This window comes from Stenella coeruleoalba (assembly GCF_951394435.1).
Source record: "Stenella coeruleoalba genome assembly, chromosome: 11".
NCBI classification, from domain to species: Eukaryota; Metazoa; Chordata; class Mammalia; order Artiodactyla; family Delphinidae; genus Stenella; species Stenella coeruleoalba.
Window position 1 is genome coordinate 26672796 of NC_137157.1, and position 17319 is coordinate 26690114.

Genomic DNA, 17319 nt, shown 5'->3' on the forward strand with positions numbered 1-17319 from the left:
AGAGAAGTGTATTGTGGGATATCGACCGAGGAGTTGAAGCACTACCAGGCCACTGTCCCCCAAGTTGCACACTGAGGAGCTGGTTATGGTGTTTGCCCTCAGGCTCTTAGTAAAGAACCAGCCATGGGGGCCTCCTAGAATATGGATGGGGCCAGACAGAACAGTAGGGCATGGCCCAGACATTACTGAATTGTTATGTAAGGAAAGGCAACTTGGAACAGGTGTGAAATCCTCTGAGGTGCTCCAAGGGGTAACTTTCCCTACTTGCTTATTTGAGGAATGCCTCCACCCTGCTGGCCCATCCCCCTGCCCATAAACCTTGGGGCACAACACATCTGTCAGTCAGTCATCACATTCCAGGGGCATGCCTGGTAAGGGGTGTTGGAAGAGGACCGTAACAATTGCTCAGGAAATGATATAGCTACAAATACTGATAAATGTACATATGGAAATGAACAACCCACAGGGGGAGACAAGATGGTGGAGCAGAAGGATGTGACCTCACCTCTTCTTATTGAAACATCAAAATCACAACTAACTGAACAATCATCAACAAAAAGATGCTGGAATCTACCACAAAGATACCCTATATCCAAAGACAAAGAAGAAGTTACGGCAAGACAATAGGAGGGGCGCAATAGTGATAAAATCAAATACCATGCACGCTGGGTGGGCGACCCACAAACTGGAAAATAATTATACCACAGAAGTTCTCCCACAGAAGTGAAAGTCTGAGCCCTGCATCAGGCTCTCCAGCCTGGGGGTCTGGCAATGGGAGGAGAAGCCCCCAGAGAATCTGAAAATGAGCAATCCAGAACCATCAGACCTTTGAACCAAACTCAAAAGACTAAAAGCTGAACCAGTAAAGAACTTGTTGCAACAAAAATATAATTGAGGTTTTGTTCCTCTCCTGATAACAGGGAAAATAAAGGGAACAGTCAACAGGCTAGAGAAGAAACATAAACTGGCCTGAAAGAGTTAATCAATCTTAGATGTATTTTAACTGTTCCTAATCTGTAGTGTCTGTAATTAGATTTGTCCTTCACAAAGTTAACCTGTCACCCCCCTAACTTGATGTAAATTACGTTCTGCACCTATTACCCCCTAATTCTGTGTAATTTACATCCTGCACCTGGTATTTACTCTCCCTACACTTTCTTGTAGCAAATCACCCCTTGTAGCTGTTTGCATTTCAGAAAGAAGGTCATAGGCCGATAACCCACAGACAAAAGGACTCAATTATGGGGCTGCCAGGCCCAATTACCAGGCTGCCTGACGCCAGCAGTGACTTTAAAAATACTGCAAGAAGAACGCAAGACCTTCACCACTTTGATCCTTATCACTTACCCTGGACTGCAAGTTCCACCTGTAAGACCCCTGTCATTCCTCAGGAGACAGGGGCACAGTTCTTGAGGCACTAGCGTGCTGTGTCTTCCCTTTGCCTGGCAGAGGAATAAAAAAGCCTCTCTATTTCTTTTCCTCCAGATCTCTGTCTCCATATTTCTATTCAGCATTGGTGAACAGGGAGCCAAGGTTTTTGGCAACAAACTGACATCTGAGGAATGAGCAAATGTAAGAAGCCTTGAAAATATTTTATTTAGTACCTGAGATACAATGTATATCACATCCATTAAACAAGAGTCAGCTGCCATAGAAAAAGCAGCAATCAGAGAAAAAGAAAGACAACTTAAAAATTAAAAATAATGATGAACAAATTCTAAAACTCAGTGTTGGAGATGAATTACAGAATAGATACAACTGAAAAGAGAAGTAGTGATTTGCAAGACCAAATCAAAGTATTTTTCCCTAAACATATAGCAAAAAAATCAAAGAAAAAAATTTTGAGAGAAAAGAAATATAGAAGATTCAGATGAAAAAAACCCTGTTGAGTAGGAATTCTAGGACATAATGGCTTAAGTGAGACCTGGCCCTCCCACCATGACTCCCTGGAATAGAGCTCCTGTGACTTACTGTTTTGCTGAGAAGAGGGTCTGGGGAGTCCTGCCTCAACAACTCCCTATTTGTTATTTCTAATGAACAATCTTCAGTCATTCTATCTTTATTCTTATGTATATGTTGTGTCTTTTATTTGGCTGTTTTTGAGATATTTTTCTTTATCCTTCCTTTTCAGCCATTTAACACAATGATGTGCCTTGATATGAATTTCTTTTACGTATTTTCCTCTGGGGTTTACTGGGTTTCTTAGACTTATGGACTGATATTATTAAGCAAATTTGGAAAACTTCAGCCAAAAGTTCCTTAAATACTTTTTGCCCCATTAGTTCTCTCCTCTCCTTCTGAATAACACGTATGTTAGATTGCTTATTTTCCGATAGTTAAGTGAAGCTTTGTTCATTTCTTTTCAAGTTTTTTTTTTTTTTTCTCTTTTCAATTTGGTGATATTTGTTGACTTTTCTTCAGGTTCCCTGATCTTTCCTTCTGCCATCTCCAAACTGATGTTAATCACACCCAATGTTTTTTCAGGTATTCTATTCTTTATTTGAGATATTGTATTTTTCAGTTCTGCGATTTCCATATATTTCTTTTTGTTTTTCAGCATTTTCATAACTTTCCCCAAATCCCCATGTCTTCACATATTATATCCACTTTTGTATAAATTATTTAACATATTTATAATAGTAATTTTAAAGTCTTTTTTTTTTTTTGCGGTACACGGGCCTCTCACTGCTGTGGCCTCTCCCGTTGCGGAGCACAGGCTCCCGACGCGCAGGCTCAGCGGCCATGGCTCATGGGCCCAGACGCTCCATGGCATGTGGGATCTTCCCGGACCGGGGCACGAACCTGTGTCCCCTGCATCGGCAGGCGGACTCTCAACCACTGTGCCACCAGGGAAGCCCTGAAGTCTTTACATGCTAATTTCACCATCTGCTTTGTCCGTGGGTCTCCTTTTATTTGGTTTTTGGTTTTTGGTGTCTTTATTATGGGTCACATTTTTCTGCTTCCTTGTGTGTCTGGTAATTGTTACTGTACACTGGACACTGTAAATGACATACTGCGGACAATCTAAATTCTGTTATCTTCCTCTGATGAGTACTGGGGTTTTGCTCCAGAAGGCAGCTAAATTGCTTGTGGATAACATTACTCTTCTGCAGGCTTGTTTATCCATTTGTTAGGCTAGTTATATTTTAATTTTATTCTTAGTCTTAGGCTCATAGTCCTTAGCTCACAGTCCTGAGATATGGTCCTTATATCTAAGGCATGATACTTCCAGCATATCATAGAAATGCAAGACATATTTACCAAGCCCCTCTAATTTGGTAGATTTTAACTTCAAACTCTGTCTCCCCAGTACCAGGCAACTGCTGAAGTCTCTGCTCAGTTCTTTCAGCCATCCAGCTGTTGTTTTCTGCTCTGCTCCTTGGAGACTTGCCCTGTGCCTTTGCAGTTGAAGAGTCAGCCAAGCTTTTGAGAAGGTTTTGTACATAGATCTGAGGGCTCCTCCCAACCATCACTCCTACCCTTCTGGGATTTCCCTGCTCCCTTCAACTTCCAGTTGCTCTGGCAGCCTTGTAGTCTGGCCTCTAACTATTTAGTCCAATAAGTCTGTGCTCTGCAGACTAGTGAATGTCTGCAGGGGAAAAGCCAGTTAAATGTGAGTTATCTCTCCTCCTGTTTGTGCCTGATTTTGGTCCTTCTCCAGTGGCTTGAAGTAGATATATAAGCAGAGCTTATAATTATTATCAGTAGGATGTTTAGTCTGATACAAACTACTTGCCATTACTTGAAGCTGGAAGGCTTTATATATTTTAAACATAAATAAGTTCATGTTACATATTTTATTTTATAACATTTAAAAAATTGAACAGCATATTTTAGATATTGTTCTGTGTCAGTATATATTAATTGACCTGATTTCCTTTGTCTGACATATGGGTGCCCCAAGTATTCGACGATAAGGCTGTATAACAGAGATAAACTGTTAAGTGGAGTTGTGGGTTACGAATTAGACCTCTTTCAATGTTCATTGAAATATACTAAATTACCTTCTTTTGAATGCAGCACCTTATGAAGACTAGTTATATCTGGGTATGCAGCATCATGAATTTAAACAATCTTCTATTAATGTTTTTTTGGTTGTTTCAATTTTTCTTATTCCAGGCAATGATATAATGAACATCCATCCTTGTATGTTAATTTTTCTATAGAATCACTATCCTAGGGATGGAATCACTGAGTAACAGTAAATCCACATTTTAAATTTTAATATATTCAATATAATTACCAAGTACTCTCCATAAAGGCTATACACATATATACACTCCAAGAGTATATGAGAATGCCTACTTCTTCATAACTTTAACAACACTGGATAGTATTCTTTTAAATCCTTCCCATACACAGAAACCACCCTAATGGCATTTCATAAGAGGGGGATTGTCCAGCCCTCTTTTGCTGTCCTCAGTCTTGATTCTGAGCTATTTCAATTTTCCAACACTGTGTCTCTGCCTTGCCCTTTGAACTAGACCATTGATGTCTGTCTCTGGGCCCCCCATCAAAAACCATTTGGATTCTCCTTCCAGGCATGCTTCCTGACTTTACTGGTAAAACATAATCTCCAGCTCAACCTGGCCCAGGGCTTTATTCTTTAGTGCTGCTCCACCATGAGTATTCAGTTTACCTCATTCCCTTCACATCCCCTCACTTACCTTCACAATTTACCTCACTCCCTCAATCTAAAATAGACATTTTTGTCTTTGTGAATTAAGGTCAGTGCAATCTCAACAACATATGTGCAATAATTGGTTCAAAAGTACTGTCTCAGTAAGAAATGCTCTAAAATGTCTCCAAAATTACTGCTGTAGCTTCCTTACCTTCCTTCCTTTTAAAAAGTAACCACTAAGAGAGCAAATAACATCTTGGGACATTTTCTCAGTAAAATATATGTGAAGGAAGAGTATAAAGCACTTCAAATATAAGAAACCAAACATACATATTTTCCTGTACTTTCTCTGGATCCCCACTAACTGACATGAAGGGATTTTTTTTGCAAAGACATAAATCTAAGAGGGAAAAGAGAACTGGAGACAAAATGATAGCCACAAAATGTTGCAAATTAGAAAACAGAAGAAGGAAAGACAAGTGACCTAGCAGACCCAAGAAAGCTATGTCCTAAGTGAGCAAGCTAAGTCACAGCCCATTTTCCAATACATATAGAACCCCAAAGGCTCAAGAGTTAGAAGCATCAGGGGTTTATGATTCAGGGAAAAAGGAAAGGACAGAAGTCTAAGGGGCAGCTAGACCTCCCTCCCAAATCCTCTTTCTTACTTTGTGCAACCAGGTGACAAATTCTTCTACCTCAGCAGAAAATGGGGATTCTGGACAGAGTAAAAACAGAAGGTCTCTGAGAGGAGGACACATGGTATAGCTGAGGGCAGTAACCATTTTGAAAGCAGAAGAATTAAATACTAAATATTGAAACCCTCCCCCTAAAGCTCCTGGCCCTCTTCCATAACATGGTTTTCAGAATACAATGCAGGATTATTAGAAGATTCTTCTCAAGAGGGAAGACAGTAGAAGCAAGAAAAGCTACAATCCTGCAGCATGTGGAATGAAAACCACATGCACAGAAAGACAGACAAAATGAAAAGGCAGAGGACTATGTACCAGATGAAGGAACAAGATAAAATCCCAGAAAAACAACTAAATGAAGTGGAGATAGGCAACATTCCAGAAAAAGAATTCAGAATAATGATAGTGAAGATGATCCAGGACCTCGGAAAAAGAATGGAGGGAAAGATCAAGAAGATGCAAGAAATGTTTAACAAAGACCTAGAAGAATTAAAGAACAAACAAACATAGATGAACAATACAATAACTGAAATGAAAACTACACTAGAAGGAATCCATAACAGAATAACTGAGGCAGAAGAACGGATAAGTGACCTGGAAGACAGAATGGTGGAATTCACTGCTGCAGAACAGAATAAAGAAAAAAGAATGAAAAGAAATGAAGACAGCCTAAGAGACCTCTGGGAAAACATTAAACGCAACAACATTCACATTATAGGGGTCACAGAAGGAGAAGAGAGGGAGAAAGGATCTGAGAAAATATTGGAAGAGATTATAGTCGAAAACTTCCCTAACATAGGAAGTCTAGGAAGCTAGGAAGCTCAGAGAGTCCCATACAGGATAAAACCAAGAAGAAACACGTTGAGACACACAGTAATCAAACTGATAAAAACTAAAGACAAAGACAAATTATTAAAAACAACAAGGTAAAAATGACAAATAACATACAAGGGAACTCCCATAGGGTTAACAGCTAATTTCTCAGCAGAAACTCTACAAGCCAGAAAGAAGTGGCATGATATATTTAAAGTGATGAAAGGGAAGAACCTACAACCAAGATTACTCTACCCAGCAAGGATCTCATTCAGATTTGATGGAGAAATCAAAAGCTTTACAGACAAGCAAAAGCTAAAAGAATTCAGCACCACCAAACCAGCTCTACAACAAATGCTAAAGGAACTTCTTTAAGTGGAAAACGCAAGAGAAGAAAATGACCTACAAAAACAAACCTAAAACAATTAACAAAATGGTCATAGGAACATACATATCAATAATTACCTTAAATGTGAATGGATTAAATGCTCCAACCAAAAGACACAGGCTTGCGAAATGGATACAAAAACAAGACCCATATATATGCTGTCTACAAGAGACCCACTTCAGACCTAAGGACACAAACAGACTGAAAGTGAGGGGATGGAAGAAGATATTCCATGCAAATGGAAATCAAAAGAAACCTGGAGTAGCAATACTCATATCAGATAAAATACACTTTAAAATAAAGAACGTTACAAGAGACAAGGAAGGACACTACATAATGATCAAGGGATCAATCCAAGAAGAAGATATAACAATTGTCAATATATATGCACACAACATAGGAGGACCTCAATACATAAGGCAACTGCTAACAGCTATAAAAGAGGAAATGGACAGTAACACAATAATAGTGAGGTACTTTAACACCTCACTTACACCAATGGACAGATCATTGAGACAGAAAATTAATAAGGAAACACAAGCTTTAAATGACACAATAGACCAGATAGATTTAACTGATATTTATAGGACATTCCATACACTTTATTCCCAAGTGCACACGGAACATTCTCCAGGATACATCACATCTTGGGTCACAAATCAAGCCTCAGTGAATTTAAGAAAATTGAAATCATATCAAGCATCTTTTCCAACCACAACACTATGAGATTAGAAATCAATTACAGGGAAAAAAATGTAAAAAACACAAACACATGGAGGATAAACAATACGTTACTAAATACCCAAGAGATTACTGAAGAAATCAAAGAGGAAATCAAACAATACTTAGAGACAAATGACAATGAAAACAAGATGATCCAAAACCAATGGGATGCAGCAAAAGCAGTTCTAAGAGGGAAGATTATACCAATACAATCCTACCTCAAGAACAAGAAAAACCTCAAATAAACAATCTAACTTTATACCTAAAGGAACTAGAGGAGGAAGAACAAACAAAACACAAAGTTAGTAGAAGGAAAGAAATCATAAAGATCAGAGCAGAAATAAATGAAATAGAAACAAAGAAAACAGTAGCAAAGATCAATAAAACTGAAAGCTGGTTCTTTGAGAAGATAAACAAAATTGATAAACATTTAGCCAGACTCATCAAGGAAAAGAGGGAGAGGATTCAAATCAATAAAATTAGAAATGAAAAAGGAGAAGTTACAACAGACACCACAGAAATACAGCATAAGAGACTACTACAGGCAAATCTATGCCAATAAAATGGACAACCTGGAAGAAATGGACAAATTCTTAGAAAGGTATAAACTTCCAAGACTGAACCAGGAAGAAACAGAAAATATGAAAAGACTTATCACAAGTAATGAAATTGAAACTGTGAGGAAAATCTTTCAACAAACAGAAGTCCAGGACCAGATGGCTTCACAGGTGAATTCTACCAAACATTTAGAGAAGACCTAACACCGATCTTTCTCAAACTCTTCCAAAAAATTGTAGAGGAAGGAACACTCCCAAACTCGTTCTATGAGGCCACCATCACCCTGATACAAGAACCAGACAAAGATACTAGAAAAAAAGAAAACTATAGAACAATATCACTGATGAATATAGATGCAAAAATCCTCAACAAAATATTAGCAAACAGAATCCAACAGCACATTAAAAGGATCATACAAGTGGGATTTATCCCAGGGATGCAAGGATTCTTCAATATATGCAAATCAATCAATGTGATACACCATATTAACAAACTGAAGAATAAAAACCATATGGTCAACTCAATAGATGCAGAAAAAGCTTTCAACAAAATTCAACACCCATTTATGATAAAAACTCTCTAGAAAGTGGGTATAGAGGGAACCTACCTCAACATAATAAAGGCCATATACTACAAACCAACAACAAACATCATTCTCAATGGTGAAAAACTGAAAGCATTTCCTCTAAGATCAGGGACAAGACAAGGATGTCCACTGTCAGCACTATTATTCAACATAGTTTTGGAAGTCCTAGCCACGGCAATCAGAGAAGAAAAAGAAATAAAAGGAATACAAATAGGAAAAAAAAGGTAAAACTGTCACTGTTTGCAGATGACATGATATCATACATAGGAAATCCTAAAGATGCCACCAGAAAAGTACTAGAGTTAATCAATGAATTTGGTAAAGTTGCAGGATACAAAATTAATGCACAGAAATCTCTTACATTCCTACACACTAACAATGAAAGATCAGAAAGAGAAATTAAGGAAACACTCCCATTCACCATTGCAACAAAAAGAATAAAATACCAAGGAATAAACCTACCTAAGGAGGTAAAAGACCTGTACTCAGAAAACTATAAGACACTGATGAAAGAAATCAAAGATGACACAAACAGATGGAGAGATATACCATGTTCTTGGATTGGAGGAATCAATATTGTGAAAATGACTATACAACCCAAGCAATCTACAGATTCAATGCAATCCCTATCAAATTACCACTGGCATTTTTTACAGAACTAGAACAAAAAGTCTTAAAATTTGTATGGAGACACAAGAGACCCTGGATAGTCAAAGCAATCTTGAGGGAAAAAAACAGAGCTGGAGGAATCAGGCTCCCTGACTTCAGACTATACTACAAAGCTACAGTGATCAAGACAATATGGTACTGGCACAAAAACAGAAATACAGATCAATGGAACAGGATAGAAAGCCCAAAGATAAACCCACACACCAATGGTCAACTAATCTATAACAAAGGAGGCAAGTATATACAATGGAGAAAAGACAGTCTCTACAATAAGTGGTGCTCGGAAAACTGGACAGCTACATGTAAAAGAATGAAATTAGAACACTCCCTAACACCATACACAAAAATAAACTCAAAATGGATTAAAGACCTAAATGTAAGACCAGACACTATAAAACTCTTAGAGGAAAACATAGGAAGAACACTCTTTGACATAAACCACAGCAAGATCTTTTTTGATCCACCTCCTAGAGAAATGCAAATAAAAACAAAAATAAACAAATGGGACCTAATGACACTTCAAAGCTTTTGCACAGCAAAGGAAACTATAAACAAGACAAAAAGACAACCCTCAGAATGGGAGAAACTATTTGCAAATGAAGCAATGGACAAATGATTAATCTCCAAAATATATAAACAGCTCATGCAACTCAATATTAAAAAAACAAACAACCCAACAAAAACTGGGTAGAAGACCTAAATAGACATTTCTCCAAAGACATACAGATGGCCAAGAGGCACATGAAAAGCTGCTCAACATCACTAATTATTAGAGAAATGCAAATCAAAACTACAATGAGGTATCACCTCACACCGGTTAGAATAGGCATCATCAGAAAATCTACAAACAACAAATGCTGGAGAGGGTGTGGAGAAAAGGGAACCCTCTTGCACTGTTGGTGGGAATGTAAATCGATACAGCCACTATGGAGGACAGTATGCAGGTTCCTTCAAAGAGTAAAAATAGAATTACCATATGACCCAGCTATCCCACTACTGGGCATATACCCAGAGAAAACCATAATTCAAAAAGACACATGCACCCCAGTGTTCACTGCAGCACTATTTAGAATAGCCAGGTCATGGAAGTAACTTAAATGCCCATCGACAGATGAATGGATAAAGAAGATGTGGTATATATATACAACGGAATATTACTTAGCCATAAAAAGGAACGAAATTGGGTCATTGGTAGAGACGTGGATGGACCTAGAGTCTGTTATACAGAGTGAAGTAAGTCAGAAAGAGAAAAACAAATATCGTGTATTAACACATATGTGTGGAATATAGAAAAGTGGTACAGAACCGGTTTGCAAGGCAGAAATAGAGACACAGATGTAGAGAACAAATGTATGGACACCAAGGGGGGAAAGCAGGGGGTGGTGGTGGGATGAATTGGGAGATTGGGATTGACATATGTACACTCATATGTATAAAATAGTTAAGTAAGAAGAACCTGCTGTATAAAAAATAAAATAAAATTCAAATTGAAAAAACAAAGAAGATTCTTCACTGAAAAGCATCTTAGAATCCGAAAGAAAAGACTTAAAGATACTGACATTTGGGTTATCAAATTAAACTGCCCAGCCTCATCACCCTGCTTGTGACCTGGTGGTCTTCAAGCCCCACCCACAATAGAGAGCTAGTATTAAGCTTTTTAGTGCCCCAACTTAAAATATAAATGACAGCCAAGGATCACCAGACATTAAGAAAGACTCAAACATAACAGAGATTACAAATGTAGAGATTAAAGTAATTTGAAGGTAAAAGAAGGTGAAACCTGTCAGAGAGGTAAGAGAATATTTGCAAACATGAAGCAAAAGGATGCTATTTTAAAGGGAGTATCCATAAAACAAAAACATCTTAGAAATGAAAAAATATGGCATAAATTTAAAAATCCAATAAAAAGGTTGGATGAAAAATTTGATAAAATTTCCAAAAAACAACAAAATGACAGAAAATAGGAGAGAAAAGTTAACATTGAAGGAGGAAGCCAGAAAGTCTGATATCTAAACCCAATATGAGTCTTAGAAAGAGGGAAAAAAAGAAAACGGAAGAAATGAAATCACGAAAGGAAGATGAGATGACTCCATAGTGACTCTACAGTGAGAAGGCAGTAGATGATGCCTAAGCCTGGAAAACAATCACTGGCTCAGATGTTTTCTGAATTAGTTAACAAATGGAACAACACTCCTAAACGAAGTCCTGTAGGCAAATGAAGTCATATTATATGACACCTCCTCTGAAATACTGTGGTCCTGGGATGCAGGGCTCAGGACAGTATATGCTGCCCAGCTAGGGTGAAGGGCCAGGGCACAAGAAATGGCACCTCAATGCCAGTGCCACAGAATCGGGACATTGAACTTATGGTAATGTTTCCAGGTTACAAGCCGTTGTGCAGCACGCCGACCTTCCTCTCCCCATTTCCACAGCCATCGACTAGCATTCGTAGAAGAGATCATTATTGATAGCCTTCACCCTCTCATCTTTGGCTGTAGTTCACAGAACCAAGGGGCTTTATGAGAGGTGCCATCTTGGAGAGAAGGACCCAAAGGCCCAAGAAATAGTGCAACTGAGTCACCCTAATGGAAGGTTAACAAAATGAAGGAAACCCAGGACCTCAAGCACTGAGGGAGAGAGTGGGGAACCAGATTGTCCTCACAGGAACATTTGAGGCTTCCCTTCAGTATGACCCCATAGCTCGCTGATCTCTTCCTTCTTATCACTTGTCACAGCTTGTAACTTTTCAAGCTGATTGTAAGGTCCATGAGGATAGTATCTATGCTTGTTTTGTTTTGATGTCACTCATCTGCACTCAGCACTAGGAGGTGCTACCAAAAAATTGTTAAATGAGTGAACGAAAGATCCAGGTAAGAGCAGAAAAGTTGGAGCTGGCAAGTGAGATACAGAGCCCAGAGAAATTTCCTGAACTGAAAAGAAGAGGAAACCATGGTGACTTGATACAGGATGCCAACAGCCTGGACAGGAGAGGGAAGAGGTTCTCACAGGTGCCAATTGTGTCTGGAGATTCTGGCAGTTAGACACATACGCATGGGTTTGTGCCTGAAACAGTCACTGTGAATCCTGAATACTGGCCCCGTTCCTGCCAAGGCCAGCCCTGCCCTACAAGGGCGGCCACCATGGTTGGAGACCTGTTTAGTTCCTAGACATGGGGCTGGAAAGGGAACGCCTCAGGTTTTTACGTGGAAGCCCAAACTTCAGGTTGACCAAAACCACCTCACATCATCTTTGCTGGAATTAATAAACTCAGATGATAGGTCATGTCCCAATCGTGTGGATGATTTGACAAGATGAGCTGTTTGGTAGGCAGGACACAGTCACAGTCATCTGCAAAAGGCAGGAGGATTACTCCTCAGAGGGTAGAGTAGGCTAATGATGTTTCACTTTGAAAATAGTCTTGGAGTCCGTGGGGACAGAAGGAAGGCTTTGGGGTAGAGATAGAGAGCAACGAGGATTGTGAGTGACGTCAAGAAGAAGCTCAGATTTCATTTGGCTAAAAAGAGCCAGAATCCTCCCCAGAACACTCAGACACTAAGACAACTTCTTAGTACAGCCCCACAATTGTGGGAGAAAAACATTTCAACTGTTCATCTAAAATCGTTTTGCTAGGGATGGGATGTGGGATCTCCCTGCTCCGAGAAAGGGGACAGGCCTCTTCTCTCTGAGAATCTGGCTTTTCCTACACTTTCTCATGCAAAAGACCTATCAGGAGAAGGTCATGAATAGAGCACTTTTCCTTCAGCCAATGAGACAAACACCCTATTCAAAAGCTCTTGCCGTGCCCTGCCCACACACTGTCTCAGCCAGGATTATTTTGGCTTTTGACGAAATCCCACGGGGTAATAAGAGCAACCTCAACTCTGCTGTGCTATTTCACATGACTCCACGGCTGGCAGCAGGCGGGAGCTATTAAAGATCATCTATTTTATGAACATCACCCACTTGCTGTCTGCAATAATGAGGGGAGAGAGCTACCGACACCAAAAACCCAGCAGGTGGGCTGGAAACATTTCAGTATGAAGCTGACAGCCATGCTGGGGTCCTTGGCAGTACCTGGACTATATACTGGGGTTATAAAACCACTCACATGGGCCTGAGTTCAAATTTTGACACTGCTATGTATGACCTTGGCTGGGTTAGTTAACTTCCTTGAGCATCAGTTTTCTGACTTGTAAAATGAGGGAAATAAGGCTAAAATCCTGACTCCTAAGGTTGTCAGAGGATGGAATGACACAAAGCACTTGAAATCACCTTCCCTGAGCCTGGCTCCTAATAAATGCTCCACCAGCGCTGCCTTGCCTCCTTTGTCCTCCCTCCCCCACCTCTATGCTCACTGTCTGTGAATGCAGTGTTCCTGCACAATGAGTCAGCTGAGGCGACCAGGAATTGAGTTAATTGGACACGTTCTAGCATTGCCTCAAACAAACACCAGGACGAATCTCTGTGCGGCGGGTGACTGAGGAGGGGGTGGGGCTTATCACCCTAGGTTACCTGTTCTGGACGAGCTCTTCCTGTGCTGAGAACTGTAGCCGGACCCCCTGGCCAGGGCTAGGGAAGTTCTGTTTCAGCATCTGCTGCTGCCCCTGGGAACAGCTGAGGATCTGGACCTGGAGTGTAGGAACACTGTGGCCCAGTATCTGTTGATTCACTCTTTCAACAAATATTGAAAACCTGAATATAAGACAGACACCATCCATTCGTCATCAAATATTTCTATAACATTTATTCTATGCCTGACACTGATTGAAGCACTTTGCAAACATTATCTCATTGATTCCTCATAACAGTGCTGTAAGGTTGGTATTATTACAACCTGATTTCAGAGGTAATGAAACTGAAGCACAGAGAATTTACAGAACTTGCCCAAGAAACTTATACGCAAGACTTTTTGGACTCAGTGACAGTAGCATTTACAGTCCTCCATTGTACGTCTGGAGGAGGGATAAGCATACACTCATCTGTTCATGATCTCATTCACTTACTGAGAATTGCATTAATCACAAAGCGTGTGTCAGACTCTGCTTTAGGAAAGGTGGGGACACAAGACCCAGGTCTGTCTTCACGGAGCCTACAATCCAAGGAGGTGAATGCCAAGCGAGCCTCATTTTTATCCTTTGACTTTGCAACCAGCAAAGAGACAGCTGACTTGGGTCAAGGATGCCAGTGGAATAGACATCTTTGTATAAATGACCTTTATGGGACATTAAACACGTGGCCTTTGCCCTTATAAGGCCCGGGCTAAGGAGTCCATCAAACACTTGCTTAGACCTTCATATTTCAGAAGAGAAATGTGTTTAAGGCTAATGCCCTCACCAAAACCCCAGAAAGGTATGCAGCCATAAGCACTGCCTAGTGTTCCCAAACTTCATATGTGTATCACTAATGAAGAATATTTTGTATGAGGGGTTAGGTATTTATTTTTACGTGTACTTTAAATCACATTTTAAAAATAGCACTGACCTATTACTTCAAACACACTATTGCTTAAAGAAAAAAAATTTTTGAGTTAACTAAAAAAAATATTGGCACAGGTGGTGCATTACAAATGAAAAATTGTCAAAGTGGTACTCAAATGACTGGAGTCTGGGAAGCACACAGTGATTCTCACTGGGGTCATTAAGGGCATTTGGGGTGAGGCAGCTCTTCACTGTGTAGGGCTAGTGCCCACAGTGCCAGCTGATGCCTAATATCTTTGGCCACTGCCCTCTCCATGGTAATAGCACCCCCCTCCAATAATGCATGGTGGGTGATAACTCCCCACGAAGAATGCCTCCAAACATTTCCAAATGCCACATGGTAGAAGGCTGGGGGGATGTGGTAACACTCCTGGTTGGGAACTATTGCTAAACTAAAGTTAAGGTCTTGCCGGAGGCCTTACTGGGAAAACAAGCTATTTTCAGATTTTTTAAAATAGAATGAAAGTCAAGTTCAATTACCAAGTGGCTTAGTGGTGGGGGGTGGGGACCAGAGTAAGCAAATGAGAACCCAAATGAGAAGACGGCAAAGACATAAAAAGTCGTGGCAAGAGTGGGGACAGACAGAAAAGGCCTGGCGCTGCAGACAGAGCCTCCCTGGTTTGGGGCTGCTGTTAGGAGCAAGACCAGTTTCTTCCTGCTTGTCTGACAGGTGCCACCTGGCACCTGACAATGACCAGAGAGAGTGCCCGCTACCTGCTGACGAACAGGCAGTGCAACCTATTGCTTGAACTAAATGCAGTGTGACACCAAGCCAGAAAGGTATTCTGCAAGGATACAAGAATCATATGATGAAAAATGCAACAGATTTATCAATCACTAAAGAGGGAAAGAAGGTCCCAGAAAGCCACGAGTCTCTTTCCAAGTGACCCATAACGTGCTGCTAACGGTGAGGATGAATGGTGAGGACGAGAATAAATTGATGCTATTTGTACACCACCCCAGATACCGTTCGTGCCCTTTAAAAATCTTGGTTATTTGTGGTACCTTTGAGCCCTACTTTCCCCAGCACACTCCAAGGTTTTGTGTCCTCTGCCTCAGTATGTCTGTAGAACACATCTTTCCAAAGTTGTTAACAGGTGGTCACGGAAAAAAAGCTTCCAATGTTAAGTTTGGTAAATACTGCACAATTCCATTTTGGAGATGCACAATGCACACTGGCACCTTAAAGCTTTTGAGAAGATTTCTTCTGTTCCCTTGGTAATTTAAAATGCAAAATCCAAACTCCTTGCCTGGTTTTAAAAGTCAGCTGACTTGCCCCACTTTACCCAATCGATGTAATTTTGTTGGGAGGCATACGCATCACTACTGTTCCTAGTATCCGTCTTATCCATCCTCACTTCTCGCACATTCCTTCCTCCTCTAGAAACCCCATTCCCAGCCTCTCCACTGACTTTACACTTCTGTCAAGCCTCAGCTCAAGATTCATGTCCTAACTACTGTTCCCCACAGTGAATTTTCTCCCTACTGTGACTTTTCTCAGAACTGTATCTATAAAAGGGGGTGGTGTCATGTCACGGTGATCCCTTCTAGGTTGCCTTGGGATCACTGTCTGGTTGTGTGATATATGCAGTCTGTAAGCAGCTTTGCTTCTTTTCAGCTTCTCATGGGAGCCTGTTACTATACTGTGGATACTACGGGTCTCGCAGAAAAAACACTTCTTGATATATACCCCGGTGGATGTGCCAACGGCTGGCTTTGTTCCCTTGTAAAACCAACTATCGCTATTTGTGTCTCTATGAATTAGCAACCCCCGGGTAATGACTGAACATATGTGTTCACACTGTCTACGTTTAATTACTCTGACGTTCCTCCAGTGAAATGAAATGTTGGCTACAACAGATTATATCTAAAACTGAATAACATTGGGAGTATTCAAAGTTAAGAGTCTGCTCCTGGAAATGGAAGTTGACTTTTCACCTGTATGAATATTAAGAAATTATTTTTATTTCTAATATATTTCCTAACTTCCACCACCCCCCTCAAAAAAATCCCTGCCTTTCTCATATCAGTTCATAACGATTCCATCTTTCCATTTGTTAAAAATGCAACCTTGATGTTTCACCACCAGTTTTTGTCATTTTAACACCTTATCCAACCCATCAACAAATCCACTTGGTTCTACCTTCACAATGTAATCAGAACCTGACCACTGCTCACCACCTCCACGTCACAGGATGCGTGCGCCTGGAAGCTGATTCTGAGCTGGAGCTGGGTGGGCAGGAAGGTGATTAGAGAGTGCTCCTGGGATCGACACCTGTTAAAGGGAAGGAAACAGGCTTAGAAAGGGGGGGAAGTGGGGCTGAGATACTGTCACAGAGAAGGCCTGAGCTGACTCCACAAGGAGCCCTGAGCTGGGATGGCCCTTGGGAGCTGCTCTGAACTGAGGTGGGCAGCCAGGCCTTTATACTGCTTCACCTATAGTCACTGAATGCAGGCTGCCCAGGAAGGGGCAAGGCCATTGTGCAAGATGGCTCTCCTCAGAGGGGGCAATTCTTAAAGAGGGCTGACAGCCAAAGGCTATCAGCTGGAGACCTCCCTGCTGCAGGAGGAATAAATCTTTCATTTCTGAAGGGGACCTGAGCAGGGTACCACGCATCCACTGCACTTCACATGCCCATCTTGACCCAAGTCTCCATCTTCTCATCAGGATTAGTGCAACAGCCTCTTCACTATTTCCCTGCTTCAGCTCTCTAAAAATGTCAGCTAGAGTGATCCTTTGGGACTGTAAGTTAGATGATGTCATTGCCTCTGCTGAAAACCATGCAGTAGCTTCC

General features: G+C 40.6%; 1 protein-coding gene across 9 annotated transcripts in view; it reads right to left on the reverse strand.

Moving 5' to 3' along the window:
- CRADD (CARD and death domain containing adaptor protein) overlaps positions 1 to 17319 on the reverse strand; it is a 254034-nt gene that overhangs the window by 37673 nt on the left and 199042 nt on the right. For 7 of the 9 annotated variants that reach the window (XM_079937580.1, XM_079937587.1, XM_079937581.1 and 4 more), the window contains one exon: positions 13560 to 16799. The gene's annotated coding sequence lies outside the window, so the exon portion shown is untranslated. The remainder of the gene's footprint in view (positions 1 to 13559; positions 16800 to 17319) is intronic. The other 2 variants (XM_079937586.1, XM_079937583.1) reach the window with 2 other exon arrangements.